Genomic DNA, 22,166 nt, shown 5'->3' with positions numbered 1-22,166 from the left:
ATATAGATTTTTTTAACGATCAACTGTTTTTGACATCTACAGACAAAAAAGAGGTTAAGAGAGCTGTGTGGGCTTAACTTAACTTTCCGGACCTATTTTTCTGTGTTCGCAATTAACGCTCGCGCGGTCACGAAAATGTCTGAAACCTAAAATTGGATGACGTCTGTTAGACACAGAAGGGAGATAGAATGCAGAAACCTTAGACAAAGGCCTTGAGGTTGCCGATTTTTTTTATACTACAACAGATAAAGTTTTAGCTGCGCACCACCACTATGTGAAACCAGCTGCCCACTGAAATATTTCCGAACCAATTCGACTTAGGGTCCTACAAGAAAAGAGCGTACCAATTCTTTAAAGGCCGGCAACGCACTTGCGAGCCTTCTGGCAGTGTGAGTATCCATTTAACAATCAGGTGAGCCTCTTGCCTGTTTTCCTCCTATTACATTAAAAAAAAGTTTAAGAATCAAGAGAATTTAAATTAATTAAAACATAATATTCTTGGAAACGTTATATAATATATTTATAAGTTTATCTTGTAGCATATAACTCTAAGATATATTAAAGGAACCCAAACCCTTCTACTTTTTCGTAGAAAAATTATAGTGCTTAGCCGTGATCGAAGTAGGCAATTTCCTTACCTTAAGGCGTACACCTTTCGCAGTCACATCATCTAAAAAAGTAGATTTATCTTTCAGGTCATCTTATGTAAAAAGGTTCAAATATTTTAAGATATAGCTTACTGCTTTCAAATTGCTTTTAATTGTCATACTAAGATCCGACAGACGTTGTCCAGTACACACGTCTTACATACGTTTCAAACTGATAACCTGCTTTAAAAATGATTTTTTTATTACCCATTTAACGCAGTAGGTATGACCGAAATAACACAGGTTAAACCGCGTGAACCTTAAGTATTGAGAGTACAAATGAGTATTATTTACCCTTTTAATTAATTATGATTTGTTTCTTTATAACGATAGTTCAGATGAGAACTAAGATCAATCTTAATATACATAAATTACGTGTCTCGTTGTTTGTCCGCTATGGACTCCTAAACTACCGAACCGATATCAATCAAATTTGCACACCGTGTGTAGTTTGATCCAACTTAAAAAAAAGGATAGCTTACATCTCCATTTATACCCGCAATATTATTTTATTGCAAAATATTTGTTTTTATTTGATAGTCACAATTCTAACAGATGGCGCTGTGTTGAAAGTACCAACGTTTCACATAGGCTACAATTTAATGGCATAACCACCAAAAAAGCATAGTCCCCATGGGTCCCCATGACTGAGGTTCTCCTACCGTTTCCCTTGAATAGTTTACTACTATGTAATATAACAAAAACTTTAGCCACAGCAAAGCTTGGCCGAGTCTGCTAGTTATCTATATATAACGATTTTAATATTTGTTTCAGATAACTTTGGACATCTTTAAGAAGACTTATTAGGTAGGTTGAACTCGAATTATTTAATTAATAGTAATAAGCCACTACATAAATTAAAAGCTGGGTGTTTCGATTTATTTAAATACAAAATAATTACATATATATGACCGAGTCTGTGGTTAAGCTGGCAACAGCTGGATTTACGTAAGCAAACTTTGTACGTTAGTTTGTAGGTTTTCCAGGGGTTATATATCCGATTCCCGGCAAAATATAGCGTTTATACCTTACAGTGAAGTGCAGTGTTAGCCTAGCAGCTTCAACGTGTGACTCCCATACCTGAGGTGGTAGGTATCCCCGGCTGTGCACCAATGGACTTTCTTACTATGTGCGCTTTTTATATTTGCTCGCAAAGGAAAACATCGTGAGGAAACCGGCATGTCTTAGATCAAAAGTCGACGGCGTGTGTCAGGCACTGGAGGCTACTTGCCTATTAGATTTAAAAACGATCATGAAACAGATTCAGAAATCGGAGGCCAAGACCTAAAGAGGTTGTAGTGCCACTTATTTATTTATTTTTTACTTTACAGTTATCTACAGTAGAACCTCAGTAAAAACTTAACCGTATCCAATACGACTGACCGTTCGGTCAGCTCCTAACAGCTCACTCATAACCCACTGTGACAGTTTTATTAATAAAAATACCCGCTCAGTGACCTAACCATTGTTTACCCCTGATATATTATAAGCCTGAACAAATCGTCAGCAGTGGATCATAAAGAAATCGCAAAAACTCCGTTCTGCAGTATCGTACTTGGCTATAGTCCAACAATCCTGCCACGTTCGCTGGAACCAATTTTTATATTAGACTCGTCTATCGGTCTAATGGTTATAATCCATTTATTGGACACGGTCCTTAAATATCAAGTTGCTATAAGTTTTATTAAAGATTTGCGATGAAATGTTCTTCATTTTATTCGTTTATTGTACTCTGCACTTTGGATTATTGCTAATGACATTGCTTGTATGTTGCTGAATACAAAATAAAACCTATTCTGAGTATTTGAGAATTATTTATGTCTATCTGTGTGTAAGATAACGAGTTGTATTAAGTTGTAAAAATTTAATAAAAAATATTACATTTTAAATTCCGTCCTATCTTTGTTTTTACTAGCTTTATATTAGCTTCACCTGTATGTATGTATGTATGTAACCGACTCCTTCGGACTCGATTTTGACCCAATTTTAACGGACAGATTTAATTTAAACTTTGCGCACCTGTCAAACATCGATGACAATGCAATAATCCGAAAAAAAAAATTTAACTAAAAAATAAATAATAGTTTAAAAAACTAAAAAAGACGCTTTTAAAGCACATCATACTAAAAAGCGAAAAATAATTCCTAATTTAAGCTGAAAATGGTAATGAACAGAAAATACTGGTATTATTGTGAAAAAGCGTGGGTTGCTCGATAGACGAAAAATATGGCACAGAGCGCCCCACGCGTCAAAAGCGTGTTTTTTAGTTTTTTTAAACTATTATTTATTTTTATACAACCCCAAATAGGCAGGACGTTCACCTCATGTTAAGTGATACCGCCACCCATGGATACTCTCAATGCTCGCGAGTGCCTTACCGGTCTTTTAAGAATTCGTACTCTCTTTTTTTGAAGGACCCTAAGTCGAATTGGTTCGGAAAATCAGCTATTTTTCTTCAGTGGGCAGCTGGTTCCACACAGTTGTGGTGCGGACATCGAGGTGATACGGGTAGAATTTTGTATTCTGCCTCGACGTCCGATGTTGAAACTCAGCTGCTATAGCTGCTTAATGCATAAGATTAATACCTAATCCGAACAACTCCTCTGAACACTCTCCACTCTTTTATCTATAGACTTTTGTGCCTCACTCTAGTTATAAACAATAACTTTTTGGCTTATGACATTTCTTAACATTTTGTTATCAACATTGCTGGCATTGAACTTATAATAAAATTGTATTTTGTATTTGTTTTTTTTTTAATATTATTGTTTCACTCATTAGTACAATTAATAATTGTATATAACGTACGATGAAGCATTTCCATTCTGATTTGTTAAACAATGGCATTTTTCATAATTTCTTAGAATAACTTTATATTCGCGGTATGAAATACAAAGTGAAATGAAACATCATGCTAGAGTTATCTCGTCGAGCTAATCTCATTAAGCTCACACATCAAAGAAACGAAGGCTTTTAGGAAAGCTTTGTCCCACTTCCAGTTCCTAAATTAAATTATGAAATGAGGATACAATTGTGGTACTCTCATTTATTTTGACTGTAATTCTTAATTACATTAAACCAATGTATATTTTTGTTTATAAAAAAGTGTTTCGTTTTAGTATCCATTCGTAATATTAAAGCCGTGCCTTCAGATCATAGGTATGTACCAAGCGTTTCAACTCTTGCTTGTAACGAGAATAGTGTAGTATATCGTGAGAAAATTGTTAGGAATGTCTTAGACCTGTAGGTATTGCATCACCTCAATCGCCGGTCACACGTGATGGAATAACTGCATTTAAAAAAGGTTAATAAAAAAGTGCGATCCAAGCCCCTGAAAAAATAAATCAGTGGCGCTACAACCTCTTTAAGTCTTGGCCTCAGATATCTGAATCTGTTTCATGATAATTTTTATATCTAATAGGCAATTAGGTGATCAGCCTCCTGTGCCTGACACACGCCATCGAGTTTTTGTGTGTGAGTCATGTCGGTTTCCTCCCGATGTATCCTTCACCGTTCGAGCAAATGTTAATTGCGCACATGGATAGAAAGTCCATTGGTGCACAGCCAGGGATCGAACCTACGACCTTAGGAATGAGAGGCGCACGCTGAAGCCACTGGGCCAACACTGCTCTTCAAGTAATATAAAAAAAAATAATGTAAGAGATATTACATTATCTATAACTTTCTATTGCATTTACAGTCAATTTGTTTTAAAGGAATTTATTAAATAAATGTATCCACTGTCTACCAAATTTCACATTTAAAATTGAAACGTTTACATTCCTAAGAGGGTAAACTCTCTCAAAACTCAGAGGTAATTGCAAAATTGAAAGTCCAAACTGAAGATAATACTTCCCAGGATAATTAAACAACTTAAGTTTAAGCTGGATTATTCTGAAAACTGCTGAATTCTTTTATAATAATAATAATAAAAATCTTGTTACTTGCATAGTTTTGTTGCTTGTTTTTGCAGTTTTCGAACTCTTAAAGCTAACATAATATAATCGTTATAGTTAAATATAAGTTAAAGAATGTTGGCTTGTTGTTTGCCTCTTGTATTACTTTGAACATATAAATAAAGGCCTTATCATATAATAGTAGTAGCCTAATTGTACCGGTAACCAAAGTAGTCTCATCTCTTTCGATCACAAAGTGAAAACAATTTTACAGAAAAAGAAGAAATAGTAGTACTTTCATAATAAAACTAAAAAAATAGATTCTCAAGATAAACAATCCGCGAAAATAGAGGACACCTTGAGCCATTTCTGCCAAAACCCTCCATCATTTAGTCGATGGGGAAATAAATACAGATAATACAACTTTTTCTACAGCTGTAATACTTTTTGACATTCAACACCTTTTGTCTTCAGTCACCGTGACCACGCACGCTATAAAGCACGCGAAACGTCGGTTAAATTTAAAATTATGAAAAATAATTGTAAATACATAACTTCAATCCGGTAAAAAATTGTTTTATTACTAAATGTGTGAAAGTTATGTCAATAAAACACAATACTAATTAGTACTTTAGTTAAAAGAGTTAATTTAATTGATTTGAAATATGGGGAAATAATATAATAATCAAAATTTAAAGAATACATTGAGCTAACATCATAAGTATATGTAAGATTAATAGCATTTATTAACAAAATTAGCGGTTATAAATTAGAATTTATGCCTTTAAATCCTTAAAATATAGGAAGACAGCCCTGCGATTCTGTAACTCACTTCACGAACTCACACAGCGGTTTTCGCATCGGCGGTCGCTCTCAAATCAGTCGTGAAGCAGTCATTTTATGATTTGGCATTCTGAAAAGGTGGGAGCTTGTACTTTATTGTTTATCAGAATGCCAGAAGTACTATACTAAACATAGATGTACGCGAGTAGTAAAACTTATAAAATGTAAGAAGAATTACCTGGAGTAAAGTCAAAAGAACTGGCCAACACTGCGTCAATAGAACAGCCCTGCGATTCTGTAACTCACTTCACGAACTCACACAGCGGTTTTCGCATCGGCGGTCGCTCTCAAATCAGTCGTGAAGCAGTCATTTTATGATTTGGCATTCTGAAAAGGTGGGAGCTTGTACTTTATTGTTTATCAGAATGCCAAATCATAAAATGACTGCTTCACGACTGATTTGAGAGAGACCGCCGATGCGAAAACCGCTGTGTGAGTTCGTGAAGTGAGTTACAGAATCGCAGGGCTATTCTATTGACGCAGTGTTGGCCAGTTCTTTTGACTTTACTCCAGGTAATTCTTCTTACATTTTGTAAGTTTTACTACTCGCGTACATCTATGTTTAGTATAGTACTTGAGAATCTAAAAGTACAAATATGAGTGTCATTACTTGAAAATAAACTTTATTATGATTTATATAGAAGATACACTTATTATGCATAAATCATATTTTGTTTTTCTTTTCTCACAGTGGTTGCCTGGAAGAGATTGCTCGAAAGCGATAAGGCCGCCAGTTGTCTTTCTTTACATGAAATTATGTTTATTTTTTTTATATTATAAAGCAACTAAGTGTAAATAAAATAAATAAATTCTATTCCGATTTGAAGATCACGTACGATAATTATTTTTTTTAATCTTCTAACATCAGCCCGTAGATTTAAGGCTCAATGCATGGCCACGGCAACTTGATTGGTATATTATTAAATTAATTAAATTGGTCTACAATAACATGCCATAGTTCGAATCAGCAGACATAGAACTTTCTTTATATTTCTCTTGCATTTTGTTTTTTATTATTACAATCGAAAAATTGATTAAAGCCTTCCCACGCACGCAACGATACGTCGTAATTTAATAAAACTAAATCCTTTGACCTTGGATTAAATATAATTCGATTGCTCCTCATTACAATCGTTTACCGATAAACCGGTATAATCGCATTTATATTCAGACGGCGTATCGGTACCGACAATATAAATCGATATTTATCTGTTTACCGCCTCTCCGAAAAATAAATTTTTATAGCTTCATTCGTGTTAAGGGTGATCGTGATATTTTGCAGTTATGATTCGGATTCTTATGAATTACAATTTGTCTTTGGGTCATTTTACTTATCTTGAATGAACTTGTAGGTTTCGTTTGTGAACCCGATTTAAGTATTGAGGTTATACAACATACATTAAATAATAAAATACAGCCATAGTAGATTAATAACAGGTTATTTAGCATACTAGGTCTTTAACTGTGTAATTAGAGATTCAATATCCAAAATTTTCGGATTTATCGGATAGGCGCGCAACTTGAAATTCAAAAAAAAGCAAAAGCAGCAAAATTAAAAAAAGAAAGGCTACATCACTGAAATAAGGAATAAAATTATTTATTTTGAAAAATTGCAAAATTCTGAATTTTGAGTAAACCACTTAAGAGTAAAAAACTAAACAGTTTTATAACAGTATAGGCCTAGTGTTGGCCCAATGGCTTTCATGTGCGACTCTCATCCTTGAGGTCGCTTTGAGGTTGATCCCTGGCTGTGCACCAATACACTTTCTGTCTACGTGCGCATTTAACATTTGCTCAAACGGTGAGTCGGTGAAGGAAAACATCGTGAAGAAACCGGATTGCCTTAGACCCAAAAAGTCGACGGGGTGTGTCAGCCACAGGAGGCTGATCACCTACTTGCCTATCAGATTGACTAATGATCATGAAACCCGTACAAAAATCTGAGACCTAGACCTGTTTACATTAACAGAATAAAGAAAAAAAATTATCTTTTATATTTTTGTCATCAGACTTGAATTCTTTTAAGCGTACGTATTTATTTATAATAAAACGAATTTGGCATCAAGCAAAAACAGAGTTATATATAAATACAGATAAGTTTTTTCGTATTAGGATAAAGGAAATTAGTTCAGAATACCAGAACAATATCACACCAGCTGTTCCTTTTTGTCATGTGTTTTGCTCTTTGGCAGCGGCATCGCATGTTTTCTTCCACTATATTTGATACATAGGTGAATTATTGTTATTTATATTTGAAGATAGATATGGGCAACTTACAGTAACAAAATAAATTGATTTAGATTGATGTTCACAGTTTATACAAATGGCTTATACATATTTAAAATTGTAACGAATAACGAAAATATTAGATATGTTTAACATAATATAATTTATCTAACACAAATAAAATATTATTTTTATCAAACTCCACGAACGATATAATGTAATGATTTTTGGAAACATTTCTTCCGTATTCAATCTCCTAGTAAAAACCCCAGAGTGATATCATCACTCTTACTTTCTGTACTAAGCACATCCACTCAAAAACTCAAAAGGTTCTATCGGAAAATATATTACCATACTAAGAAAAAATATTTCGCCATCTGGGAATAAATGGCTAGAAATACTCCCCGGGGCCTAGACACCGTAGTAGGGTTGTCAGATTAATGTAATCCCCCATGGTCTTTTATATATATTAAGCAATAAACTGTGTTTTATGTGCACTAAAACATACGTTAATATACATAAATAATAGACTTATCTTTTGTTACGAGACATTAAAAAAAATGTGTGCGTGTACTAGGTGTACACACGTAAGAAGTGAAACTTCTTTATGACCTTATTTTTCGAAAAATGATCTACTATATGCAACTTTACAGAAATTGGTTAAATAAAGTTAAATTAGATAAAGTTTAACAAAAGGCTTTTATTATCATAGACGTGAATACAAATACAATTATTTCATTTAACTTATAACTGTACTACTATGTAGTACTAAGATTATTACAGAATTTCATTAATTGTAATAGAATTATTAGTATTACTATCATTGTTATCGTTATTATATATTTTTGTTACTAATGGCTTCGAATCTCTTCGGATCAACCGTGGTAGGGACAAGAAAAAGATGGCGCGTAACCGAAAGATGTGACAAATGTGTGTAATTTTTTTTCCAACGCCGATAAAGAAGTTTGACTTCAAAAAGCAACATGGCGCGTAACCTGCTACAAAATTTCTCCCATACGTCGATAAAGAAGTTTCACTTCAAAAGATGGCGCGTAACGGAAAAATGTGACGCGTAACGAAAAAATGTTACACTAAACTTTTTTCCAACCCCAATAAAGAAGTTTCACTTCAAAAATATTTACATTTGTTACTCAGGTGTAGTAAGGAAAACTGGTGCTATAATTTACATTATTAATCTACTTCCGTGGCTGAAAGCAAATGGGATGGTATTAGAGTCTGACTCTCGATATAGTATATACTTTCTCGACAAAACTTTCGACTTTATGAACGCAAAAGTTTGTATTCCTATTAGAAACTAAGGATTTAACACCAAACAATTTAATGCTTCAAATTTTCCGAAAATATCGGAATTTTAAAGCAAAATAAAACTGGTAACCCTGCCATCTCGGGAGCTGATTGAATTTCTGTTCCACATGATTTAGTGACAATAAATACGGATCGACGGACCGCCGACGAAGCGACTCTCCTATGATCAATTTGAGACGGCATGATCGGAATTTTATACCAACTTTACAAAAATATCCTTTTCCTTGGTTTAATCGAAAACGGATTTTTATAAAATTTTAACTTAAACTTTGATAGAGAAACACTGTTCACGTATATAACTTTTGATGTTCCATTTTTAATTGGATATTTTATGCTGTTTTGGCCTAGTGGCTTCAGCGTGCGACTCTCGTCCCTGAGGTCATAGGTTCGATCCCCGGTGTGCATCAATGGGCTTTCTTTTTATGTGCGCATTTAACATTCGCTCGAACGGTGAAGGTAAACATCGTGAGGAAACCGACATGTCTTATATCCAAAAAGTCGACGGCGTGTGTCAGGCACTAGAGGCTGATCACCTACTTGCCTATTAGATTGTAAAATGATCATGAAACAGATTCGGAAATCTGAGGCCCAGACCTAAAGATGTTGTTGTTGTTGTAATGATGTTGTTGCACCACAGTTTTTTTTTTCTTTTTTATTATGCTGTTTAAACACATTACATTTAATCTGACAAAAATAATTGTTTACGAATAAAATACATGGCTTACAAATTTGACTTATCTTACTTTCTTAATGGATTTATCTGATTGTGTTCTACTATCGACTCGTCCTTTTGGACGGGTTTAATCTAAATATTGTGGTCTCAATTACAAGCCCCTAAGACGATACCAATAAAAGCATATGAATTAAAATTATTATTTCATTATCATCATATAGCAGACTAAGACAGAGTGGCAGCGGTTTCTTGCTTAAAGGAATTCTTTGAATGCGATATCCATTTTAATATAGATAAATGAATATTTAAATTGAAGCGTTGTGGTTTTAATATTTGTAGTGAATTAAGAAAAATAAGCTTTAGTTGCAAGGTTTCATGTTTTTATTTGGCTCTTACCACACCACTCCTCTCTCTTCTTTTTTTATTTTTTATATACTTATTAAAATATACATTATACATATTATATAAACCAATTTTGTAAAATCGCATATATGTAAAAAGCCTACCTATATACATTAAATATAGAACATGTTATTGTGTATCGACATCGCTTGTTAGAAGTCAGTTGCCTATTTTAGAAAATAAGACGGGAGTTAATGAATTCTATCACTTTTATAAATATTTTTGTAAATGCATCCATTTATATATAGTTTAGTTTATGTCTTGTTTTTTCAATTGATAAAAACTTGCCAACGCTCGGCACACTGATACATTGGTAAAAGAACTACAATTTACAATTTAAATGTGACAAGCACTTATAGGCAAACATGATATACACGAAGAGAGAATAAATAAATTTAAATTGTGAGGGGAGCAACTATGGATATCCAGACCTAGCTCGTTTATCAGAATGCTCAAAACGCGTTCTTCGGAAAGGAGGGACAAATTGAATGATGCCTGGGGTATCTAGAAATTTAAATTCAGATAAAAGGTTGGTATTGGGGCAATTAATCTCAATGTTAAATATTTTAAATGCAGACGATACATTAATTCATTATCTACGATTCTTCAATGACAACATCTTAAAGTGCTCTAATATCTAAAGGATTATAATTTGAATCAAGTCTTGTCTGTATTATTTTGTTTATAAGAAATAAATACAATAGTTGTTAAAAGAAAATCTCAAGAAAAACAATCCGCGAAAATAGAGGACACCAACCGATACCAACTCCGGGGAAATAAATACAGATAATGCAACTTTTTCTACAATTGTGATACTTTTTGACATCCAACACCTTTTGTCTTCAGACACCGTGACCACGCACGCTGTAAAGCACGCGAAACGTCGGTTAAATTTAAAATTATGTTGAATAATTGTAAATTTATAATAATACATAACTTTATTCCGGTTAAAATGTTTTTTCTTTAAATAAATACAATATATAAGTAATATAACTTGTAAAACAAAACACAACTAAACAAGAACTCATATCAGTATAAATTCTTAAAGCACCTAAATAAAAGTGGAACGCACCGAAACCGTTGGCATCTTTCCGTCCGGCCGCTGCCAACTCAATGCGAAATGTTCCAAGTGATCATGCTACGGAATCCATCAAAATTTCAAACATTTGTTTTACTTTAACCGTATTACTTTGAAAGACACACATCGTTAAATTTAAAATATGAGCTTTGGAACTTTTGTTTCGATGTTACGAATGGCACTTTACTACAAAATTGAAACAAATACATCATCTATAATGAATATAACCCGTAGAATTCGCGGGTATATTAGTACTGTAAGAACTTTTAATATATGTATGCATCTGTATATAGTAAAAAAAATTTAAGCAAGGCTTTTCTTCTGTAGCTATGTAAATTGTTCTTGATAGATAGATTAGGTTTAGTTCCGCACCGTTCTGCGTTGTTTCATAACATCCGATACCAGACTCACTCACACTCTGTAACTCACATTTCGAACTCTCACAGCGGTTTTCACAGCGGCAGTCGCGCTCAAATCAGTCGTGAAGCAGTCATTTTACGATTTGGTATTCTGATAAGGGAGCTTGTAGTTTATTGTTTATCAGAATGCCAAATCGTTAAATAATATAGATAGTAGCCGATTATCATAATATATACTGAATATGCATTAAAAAATCATAAGAATCTATCCGTTTTGGAGGAGTATGGGAACGAACATTGTGACACGAGAATTTTATATATTAGATATATAGTTTAAGTATATGACAATTTGAGAGACTTCCATACAGGAATTCATTTATAAATATTCTTCTATAGCCATTTCCCTTTCGGTCACATTGCGTTCTCTTCATATGAAGGCATAATCACCATAACCATCATTTGGGTCGGGCTATAGCAAATGTTTGGCACGTGACATGACCCCCAGTGCCAGGCTCGTGTAACGTGACCACATCATGACGGCCGCGCGTGATGGCTTGACGTTGCACTGGTTCGAATAGCCGGTATAAAATAACGTTTGAGCCACGAGAGACGCGAGAATCGATTTTATTGATGTACGCAATCAAATATAGAATATATAAGATAACTTACGTTATTAAGTTGAAATATATTTTTGGATTAGAGATGTTAGTTAGGAATGGCTTTTATATTAATTTTCAGAAACAACATTTACCTTTGTTTATCTCTACTTATTAAGTCATTAGTATATTATTATGGACTCGTAGCAAGACTGTCTGACGATCGATAGACCATAAGGCCGACCCGGTGGAGGCCCTATTGGGAAACGAAAAATTACTATATCGTTTCCCAATAGGGCTATAATTACATTACTAAAACGGCTCAAGCTCGACCCAAGATACCTGGTGATCCTTGGAGGAGACTTTCACCTGCGGAAGGGTTTTTGTTAAGTAATTCTGAAATAGATATAGCTAACTACAGATAAAAATAATTATCCACTAAACAAAATTAAAGTAACAAAATAAGTAGGTATTGTCCATTGATATACAAAAAACCCAAGATGCACAGTCTCATATAAAAGTAACGCTCGAAAGTGTCCCGAAACACTATTTCTGTCCATAACAGTATATGTTACAAGCATATATTATTGCAAAATCAACCTTACGCGAATTGCTTAAAAAGTAAAAAAAGTTCAAGAGTACATAAATTTATTTATAAAAAAAAACACAAATAAATAACATCGACTCCACTTGTAGACGCGAGACTATTTGAAATGAGCGCAGAATTTAGAATGTTGCGCTCATTTTTTGAGGACGTTTTTTTGACGTTGAGTATGCATCTTGGGTTTTTTGTATATCAATGGTATTGTCGGTCATTTAGTCATAATAATGGATATATCGCGACGGCGTGTGGGAACCTAGCCAAAATCAAATTCAAAGCAAGAAAAAAGTGCCTTTTTAAAAATGTTAAATAACTTTTATAAACATAATTTATAAGTACTTAAATCTTAGTAATAAAAAAAATTTAGTTAAACTTTGAGCTATTCTGTATTTATTTTAATCTTATTTTTGTTTCACAAAATAAGACATTTGAAATATCATTATAATAAATTGGAAGTCAATCTTACCTAATGAAGTATGGTTTGACTATTTTACGTTATCTAAAACGGTCGTATTAGCATCGCCACAGCTTTGCTCATAGATTTCCAGTTCGTGGCCCGAGATTTAGAGTTATAGTTGGGGTCTCAAATGGGTGATAGAGTAATAGCGGTAATGCTCTGATTACGCTTCGTTTATTTTAATCGGTTATTTACGTTTATGGCACTATTGGGGTTTTAATCTAAAACAATAGAGTATTTATGAAAAGTTAATTGTGTCATTAGTATAAAACGTAAGGTTACTTTGAAGTAGTTATATCTTTTGATTATTTGATTATAATTTGTATATGTGCTAGAAAATTTATTAAAAAAATATTTGAATATCTTAGAATGTACGGTATGTACCCGACCTTATTTATTCTTGGTTCTGTGGGCTACTACAAGCTCAGAGTACGCCGAGAATTTGCGCTTGTGATGAATTCATAAATTTGTTACATGGAAAGGACAGTAATTCGGCAGTACTTCAGTACCTTAGTTTCAATGTGCCTGATGGGTATGTCAGAAAGCGACATCGTCCGCCGTTACTTCATGTGCCAACAGCTAGGACTAACCGTCTAAAAATGATTTATTTATCATTATATTTTCCTTCAGGGGAAAAGTATTATTTAGTAATGTATAACAAGTCAATCAAAAAAATTGTGAAGTGGGCGATGCATATGAATGTAAATGTATTAGCACTAGTGGTTGCTAGTTACATTTTTACTAAATAGTTGAATACCTTTATATATATACTGGAAACTTCTCTACGTACAATGCCTTTTTTATGTAACGGTAACAGAATGCTCACCTGATGTTAAGTAATATCACCGCCCACACACATTGCCAGAGTGCTCGCAAGTGCGTTGCCGGCCTTTAAAACCTGCACGGGATAAGACAATGTTGATTACATTGTGCTGTCTTGATTCTGAATGTTTGTAACTTCACTTTCATATTTCCTCGCACGTAAGTTACACGACTAATATTACAAAAAATCATATGAATAAAGAAAGATCTAGGAGCAACATGTTATTACTAAGATAACTAATATTTGGAATACTCTCGATACTAGGATTAATAGGATATCAATTAAATAAGTATCAATCAAGACTGTGGCAAAATGTATTTTTCCTAAGACGTAAACGAGGGAACTTATGATCGATTGGATAATACCACGAAGATTATATAATATATAACTCTTTTATAACTATGTTTATGTCTTATATGTTTAATATATTGACCCCGATTGGTGAAGCTCAACGTTGTACCAATTAAATTTCTGTATAACATAACATCAATGGCCATTAAACCAATCTAAGGCAAAACCATTAGGTCTAGGCCTTAGATTTCTGTATCTGTTTCATGATCATTTGGCAATGTAATAGGCAAGTAGGTGATCAGCCTTCTGTGCCTGACACACGCCGTCGATGTTTTGGGTCTAAAGCATGCTGGTTTCCACACGATGTTTTCCTTCACCGTTCGAGCGAATGTTAAGATAGACAGAAAGACAAAAAGTCCATTGGTGCACAGCCGGCGATCGAACCTTCGACCTCATGGGTGAGAACCGCACGCTGAAGGGTATAGGCCCACACGCCTGTGCAAATTTCTGTAAACACACATAATTTTTTGTTGTGTGTGACATGTCCGTTTGCTAGTGATATATTTTCCTCACTGTTCTAGTTTTTTAGTTGCTTAAAAAAAATGCATTGATACCGGAGTCTCTCCTTCAAGAAAAGATCGTGACAATCTTAAAAGGTCGGCAGCGCGCTTGCGAGCCTTCTGGCAGTGCGAAAGTACACGCATCAACTTTTTTGATGTTAGTATTACACCTAACATCATAAAAGGTAAAGCGCACGATTAGTTTATTTTCTTACATTAGTAGTATATTATGAGTAGTCAATTAAGTAATTATAATTTTTATTTGAATTAAAGAAATAGTAATTACAATTTCGTTATTGGTTTTATCTGAAGTTTTTGATAATTAATATCGCTTTGTGCGACTGTAGGCGAGACCGCTCGAATAATTGGGCTTTTATATTGTGTTTTAAATGACAATATTATTACTTTCCGATTAAACGATCGAGTTTATCTCCAATACCTTTTACATTCGAATAATTTTACATTTCAATATTTCTTTTATGTTAATTCAGATCCCCGGTTAAGTAATTATGCTCATGTATTTATCATGTCTTGTTTAGATTTCTTTTCACGTTCGTCATCTGTTAATTATAAATTCAGATTATTTTTGTTTATTTATAAATACACTTATATATTAATATAATTTATAAAGTTATCTTTTACAATATACGTTTTTTTTACATAATAAAATATATCAGCTAACACGATTATTATTTTAAATCGAGGGGAATTTTGATATCCTGTCATCGGTTTAGTGGATTGCAATTTCTTGCGCCCCAATCGGCGGAACGTGAGCTTAGCATAAAAGATGCAAGATCTCAGTACGCGGCGCGTACTGAGATCTTGCAGATATATGTCCGGCACACAAATAGTATACGTAAGTACGGTTGTCAACCGATGAGCATGCAGTCCACGTATGTCCCACCTGCACTAAGGGTCGTTACAGACTAGCGTATTTTTCTGCGCGTATACGGTCGTTTCAGCATACAAGCTTACACGCGCGCTTAAAAAAACCGGACGCGCGTAAACTGGCATATTTTGGCGTATTCGCTCGAACCGGTAGTGGCGTCTTGTCAGTATCAAAATGGTTTCTGACGAAGACATTGCTATTTGTGTTACTTATTTGCCTTCCACTGAGAAGACGAAACAGATGCTGGGTGTCATCGATGGTTGCATCAAGACAGAGAACCGATCACATTCTACCCAGAACTACGAACTTATACGAGCTAAGAAGCGCGTCAACATATGAGTTGCGCGTGTGCCAAAAGGCGCGCCTATACGTGCGTAAAAAGCGCTAGTCTACAACCGCCCTAAACTCCACCCAATTATGCACTTTCCCCCTGAGATTATTTTAGCTATTTCCATCGGACATAGTACGAGTGTACTTGTACAGTATTCCTACACTTAATGAGCCTCGCTGCAGACTCTGGCATTCCCGACAAGGTAGTGACTACAACATCAAAGCCTTTAAGCCGAAGACACGACATTCTCTCTGGCCTGTTCACGCCACCGTAGTGCCACTTTTAATTTACAGGCAAGCAGAACCGCTCTTTCCTTATAATTTTATTTTTATTGTTACATTTTTGGTATAGAAACAGAAAACAGATTGATTAAATATAATATATAATACAGTTATTACACACTAGACAACTTTGTAAACCTGAAGTCCAATTACATCTGTACACAGCATTTTAGTGGCATCTTCAGTGCTGGTTGATTAAATATTAAATATTACTTACAAATTGCAAGTATTCACGCGAATAATCTTTTTAAATTCATAAATACTATTGTGAAAAACATCTATATAACCCTACACTTTGTCTTAATTTTGTCTAGTTTTTCTAGCTTCTTGTGGGCGGTACGCTAGTACGTCTATCTTATCATTTACCCGCAGTACTCGATAGGACAACATGGAAACGAAACACATCGAAAAATTTCAACTATAACAACAGACAAGATACTATCATTGATAACAATAAATAAATTTAACTTCGAAATAATGTTCGTGATTATGCATAATATTATAAACAATAACAAAGAAAAATCAGTTTAGATAAAGAAATCCAATTCTTATGAAACGCTTATATAAAATTCATTGAATAAACCGACAACTTTACACCAGGGACTGAAATGGCATCCTAATTCTCTTAAAGGGCGAGATTTCGCTTCGGATTTACAAATAAAGTAATTTTAAATGCGTATTTTGTAATGTAAGCACGTAGGATTGTTATTTTAAATGATATTATTAATTTAAATGAAGACTGCTATTGCGACATTATATAATTTTTATGAAGTTTTATGCGCAAGTGTCACACTTTATTGTTCAGTAGTTAAAGGAGTTTTATTAACCAAAGTTTCCGAATTCAATTCCCACAAAATAGTTCAGTAGGGTAGGTAGGGTAGGTTGAATTTGCTTTAAAAAATTACTATCGAAACGGACGCAGAATATCTTCCTATGAGACTTCGTGAATTCAAGTCATGTTTGTTGATTCAAAACTGAATAAAATAAACAAATAAAAAATTACATGTCAATTAAATTGATGGCCCTTTGGATACTAAAGACGTCATTAGGTTTCTAGGACTGATTATTTCTAACCATTAAAAGTGGAATACACTGAGAGTTTAAGATTAATGGTTTGGATGATTATAAACAAAAACTTTTGTTTTAATATACCTTCGTGATTGATTTCTACACTTTATAAAACTACCACAACTATGCATTAGCGTGTGGGTTATAAAACAAAATGAATCTAATCTCTTTGAATCAAAGTACTTTACGTCTAATTTGACAGAAATCAAATTGTGTAAGCTGTTATGAATGTTTTTCATGAATAATCTTGTTAAGATTCACGTGAATGATGTTTGCCAAATGTCATGAACTCTCTCGCAGTCAGAACGCTTGCGAGTGCGTTCTAAACGAATTAGGCTACAGATGCTGAAAACCAAGCCCAGTAAAGGGCTCTATCGATTGACATACTCAACTAATCTATTAGAAGAAAACACAACTTTCTATGGACACTCATAATACTTGAATATCTTAATAAAATACTGGTGAAACTCTTTTTAGAACGGGGGCAAATGGGCAGGGGGATACTTAATCTGTGCCAGAAGAGTACTGTGGTACGCTTTTTTCTACTTTAACCCTTCTAGGCTAGGTCTAGGCTTCAGGTTTTGTCATTTATTATTAATCTGTATTATTTGTATTACTATAGATAATTACTTAAAGATTTAATGTGGAACATGATGTAATGGTTGCAGCTCCTTATAAACATTTTGTAAAACAAAAAACTTGTCGATTAAAAAGAGTGGCGGAGAGTTTATTGCCAGTTCTTCTCGTCCGTTCTACGCCCTTGATTTGAGAACTGGCAGTAAATTTAAAATTAGAAGCATTTAAAATGTATTTCTTTACGTTCATAAGTACACATTGTACCTACACTTCATGAATTTGAATTTGAATTCGAATTATTTTTTTTATTATTTCCATTTATAGCCAAGTAGATTCACCAGTCACAGTTAGCGTCTTTGTTTCTTTACCGTACGAGCAAGTTTTTAGCGGCAATAGAAACTTCCAAGGGTGTTAAGTACAGGGAAAAAGTCCGTTGGTTTCGGGGTTCAAATGAAAAGGACTGAGAATTACGCCTAAGCTTTTGCTAACACAGTTCCTGTGATGTAGATAATGCAAAAAATGTTTAATCTCATTAGGAATTGAAATCACAGTATTCAACAGCATTATTAAAATAAATTAAATCTCGTGATTACGATTTCACCTATCCGTGGAAAGAGCATGACGATAGGTTTTTACAGGGACGCATTTTAACTTTTTACGAGGTCTGAAAGTTAATTGTTACTATACTTAGTTCATAATACAACGAAGATTACAAAATATAAGTCGTAAGCAAACACATAAAGTAACTATTTATTCGATAATAAAACAATTTTTTACCGGATTGAAGTTATGTATTTACAATTATTTTTCATAATTTTAAATTTAACCGACGTTTCGCGTGCTTTACAGCGTGCGTGGTCACGGTGACTGAAGACAAAAGGTTGAATGTCAAAAAGTATCACAGCTGTATAAAAAGTTGTTTTATCTGTATTTGTTCCCCGGAGTTGGTATCGTCTAAAAGATGGAGGGTTTTGGCAGAAATGGCTCACGGTGTCCTCTACTTTCGCGGATTGTTTATCTTGACATTTTTTGTTATTATATAAAATTTATTTTAGCTGTAGAATTACGAAATAAATAAAAAAAAAGTAAATACTCGTATATAACATATTTTTAATATTAATATGATATGTATCCCATATATTTTTTACCATTCAATTACATATTAAGAGAAACAGTTGACCAAATGGTGTTAAATAATCATAACGTACATAAAAACAGTACGTTCCTGAAAACAACCTCATTAAGTACATTAAATCGCAGGCTTGTCCTCGTACAAGCCTCAAAGGGATTAGCAGATGTGTTAACGTTGTTCAATTATTTACAAGGATTTTGAGGTTTCATGTTGTTAGTATGCAATTTTCAAACATTTTCAATTACGTTAAATAAAAAAGTCATAGGCTCACAATAAAAAATCTCTAAAGAAATTCCAAATTAACATATCAATTACTTATTACATCCGGAACCTACATTTAACTAAAACCAAAGTAGGGACATATACAATACTCGTATAAAAATATCGGTTGTCTGTAAAGTCGGTTTACTGACGATAGTTGAACGTGACAATGTCATAAGAAAATACTGATGGAATGGTTGCATTTTTTTCAAAAGAAAATTTTAATTTTATTTGTTTGATAGATATTTTGTATGGATATAGAGTAGGTAAATGGAAATCACAATTGAATTGATCAAGTTACATTTATTTGTACGCATAAATACAATTATGTCAATTTTTGTGTGCTCTCGCTTGCACTTCAAGCCTTAAATGGAACGCCTCAGAGGTAACGCCGCATGAGTCATGTTTTTTCGTGCGTGCAGCCGGCTCCATCGAATTATAAGACGTTGTCACGTCAAAAAAGTGTAAAATAAACAGTAGCTGTTCCATGCAGAGGGAGTTGAGCTCAACTTTTGCTCCATCATCACCACATGGCAATGATGAGGCATTGAGATACAGATCACAACGATAGAGATACAATTAAAACAAGTAGGATAAGTCACAAAAGTCATAGCTTAAATCGTGAGATAAACTCAAAAGTACGCGACTTAGGGTCTGTTTCACAATGTACGGATATGTTCTACATAAGTTCCAAATTAGCTATTTATTACTTATTGGTAGGATAAACACTATTGTTGCGTTTCACGACTGTCAGATAGCGCTATTCGTCACATAAAGTCCATCATAAGTTAGGAGTCCGATGAAAGTCAAATAGCATAATTTATCTTCCAAATAATTTATGTGTTGCACAGCTAGTTGGTACTTTATCCATACATTGTGAAACAGACCCTAAATCTACCAAACTCCTGCATAAGTTAGTTTTTGTAAAGGAGCTTTAAAAAGGAAAAGAAACGGCTAGTTTTCTTAAGTGTAGTACTGGCGAAATTTATAGACGATTTTATTATACAGAAATAACAGAGGATTATATGAACTTATCGCAGTGCCCTTTAGTGACTTGACTTTCCCTATAGGATACTTAGGAATGAAACGTGTTTACCCCTTATAATGTTCAATTTGATTTATAGTAATGTGTTTATAAATCGACACCGCTGTTATTTATTGTCAGCTTAGGTCGCTTTCATAATGGTCTGAAATAGTTGTTGATTTTTTATAAATTTTGCTGTTTGGACGAAATCTTACAAATATATGTGACCGAGTGAGATACGATAAGACGAAAGAAATAACGAAGACAATTGACTGGATGGAGAATAACGCTGACGGACCGCATGTTGCAGCCGAGACCGACTGATTTAGAGCGGTCGCCGCACGGCGATTTGCAGTTCTCATACTAAATTCATATCCGCAATACACGGACCGCTCGAGCAGTTCCTGAGTGGTCGGAGCAGTCACTCTGCGGTCAAGTTTCGCCGTGCGGTCGACTGCTAAGAGCTGCCGGACCCACCATACACGGACTGCTACAAGCGGTTGCTGACGACTGCGCGCCACTCCCTCCCTGCTCCCCGCTGAGTACCAACCCCTTCCTTTGTTGTATTTTATGGCTTAGAATACTAACTAATTTATCATATGAAACCACGGATATTCTAAAGTAGTTGAAAAACTTTTTAGTGTCTTCTCTCAGCTGGGGATACAAAGTATGAAATATTCCATGCTGTTCTCTTGATTGTAGTATTGGACGCACCCACATACTACGGTGTCTTCTACGCCTACGCGTGCGTAATAGTAGCACAAGAAGCAGTATTTTTTTGCGGTCGAACACAACTGCTCAGTCTGACTTCAATGCGACCGCTTTAGAGCAGTCGATCTCGACTGCAACATGCGGTCCGTCTATGGCGACCTTTAGACACAATAACGCGAAAACGACTTGAATTTTAACGAAAACAGAACCTGCAGATAAATAATTAAAAATAATGACGGAATACTGATTGCATTGGGTTCCTACCGCTGAAATCGTGATACTTGGCGATTTTAACGCCCACCATGCCGATTGGCTCGGCTCTGAAACTACCGATCACGCGGGAAGATCCTTTCACGACTTTGCTTTAGCCTACGACCTGACACAAATGGTCCCTGCGATTACGCGAATACCAGATGTGGATGGTCATAAACCCTCTTTGTTGGACCTTCTGCTGACTTCACATCCGGAGAACTATCAAGTCTCTGTTGACCCGCCATTGGGTTCATCAGATCATTGTGTGGTCCGGAGTACTGTGCCATCTACGCGCCCTTCACGGCCCCGCTTTATGGGTTGTCGCCGTATTTGGCACTATAAGTCAGCAGATTGGGACGGGATGCGGTCTTTCTTTGCGTCCTACCCTTGGGGGCCTATGTGCTTTTCGCCGGAAGCTCCAGATTCCGTCGCCGCCTCTGTCGCCGAAGTGGTTCTGCAGGGCATGGAACTCTTTATTCCATTTTCTGCGGTGCCGATCGGTGGCAAGTCTCAGCCCTGGTTTAAACGTTCTTGTAAGGCGGCCTCGCGTCGAAAGCGAGAATGCTTTAAGGCATGGGCGGAAGCGGCGAAATCTCGTGATGCCAATACCAGCGAACTTAAAACAGCATATAACTCAGCCTCCAGGTCCTTCAAACGAGAAATCACTAAGGCAAAGTCAGAGCACATTGCCAGATTTGGCGAGAGATTGGCCCAACTCCCTTCAGGGACTCGAGCCTTCTGGTCTCTCGCCAAAGCTGTCCAGGGGAATTTTTGTCAGCCCTCCATTCCGCCACTGCACAGGGAGGATGACTCTCTGGCCCACACTGCGAAGGAGAAGGCCGACCTTTTGGGCTGTCTCTTCG

At 35.0% G+C, this 22,166-nt stretch overlaps 1 protein-coding gene across 2 annotated transcripts in view; it reads left to right on the top strand.

Annotated features, from left to right (window-relative positions):
* The window catches only part of LOC125060224 (connectin-like), a 123,154-nt gene that overhangs the window by 86,175 nt on the left and 14,813 nt on the right, over nucleotides 1-22,166 (top strand). For both annotated transcript variants that reach the window (XM_047665015.1, XM_047665016.1), the window contains exon 2: nucleotides 1,422-1,454. The gene's annotated coding sequence lies outside the window, so the exon portion shown is untranslated. The remainder of the gene's footprint in view (nucleotides 1-1,421; nucleotides 1,455-22,166) is intronic.

This window comes from Pieris napi, chromosome 21, assembly GCF_905475465.1.
Source record: "Pieris napi chromosome 21, ilPieNapi1.2, whole genome shotgun sequence".
Taxonomy (NCBI): domain Eukaryota; kingdom Metazoa; phylum Arthropoda; class Insecta; order Lepidoptera; family Pieridae; genus Pieris; species Pieris napi.
This window is presented reverse-complemented; position numbering and strand designations above follow the sequence as displayed.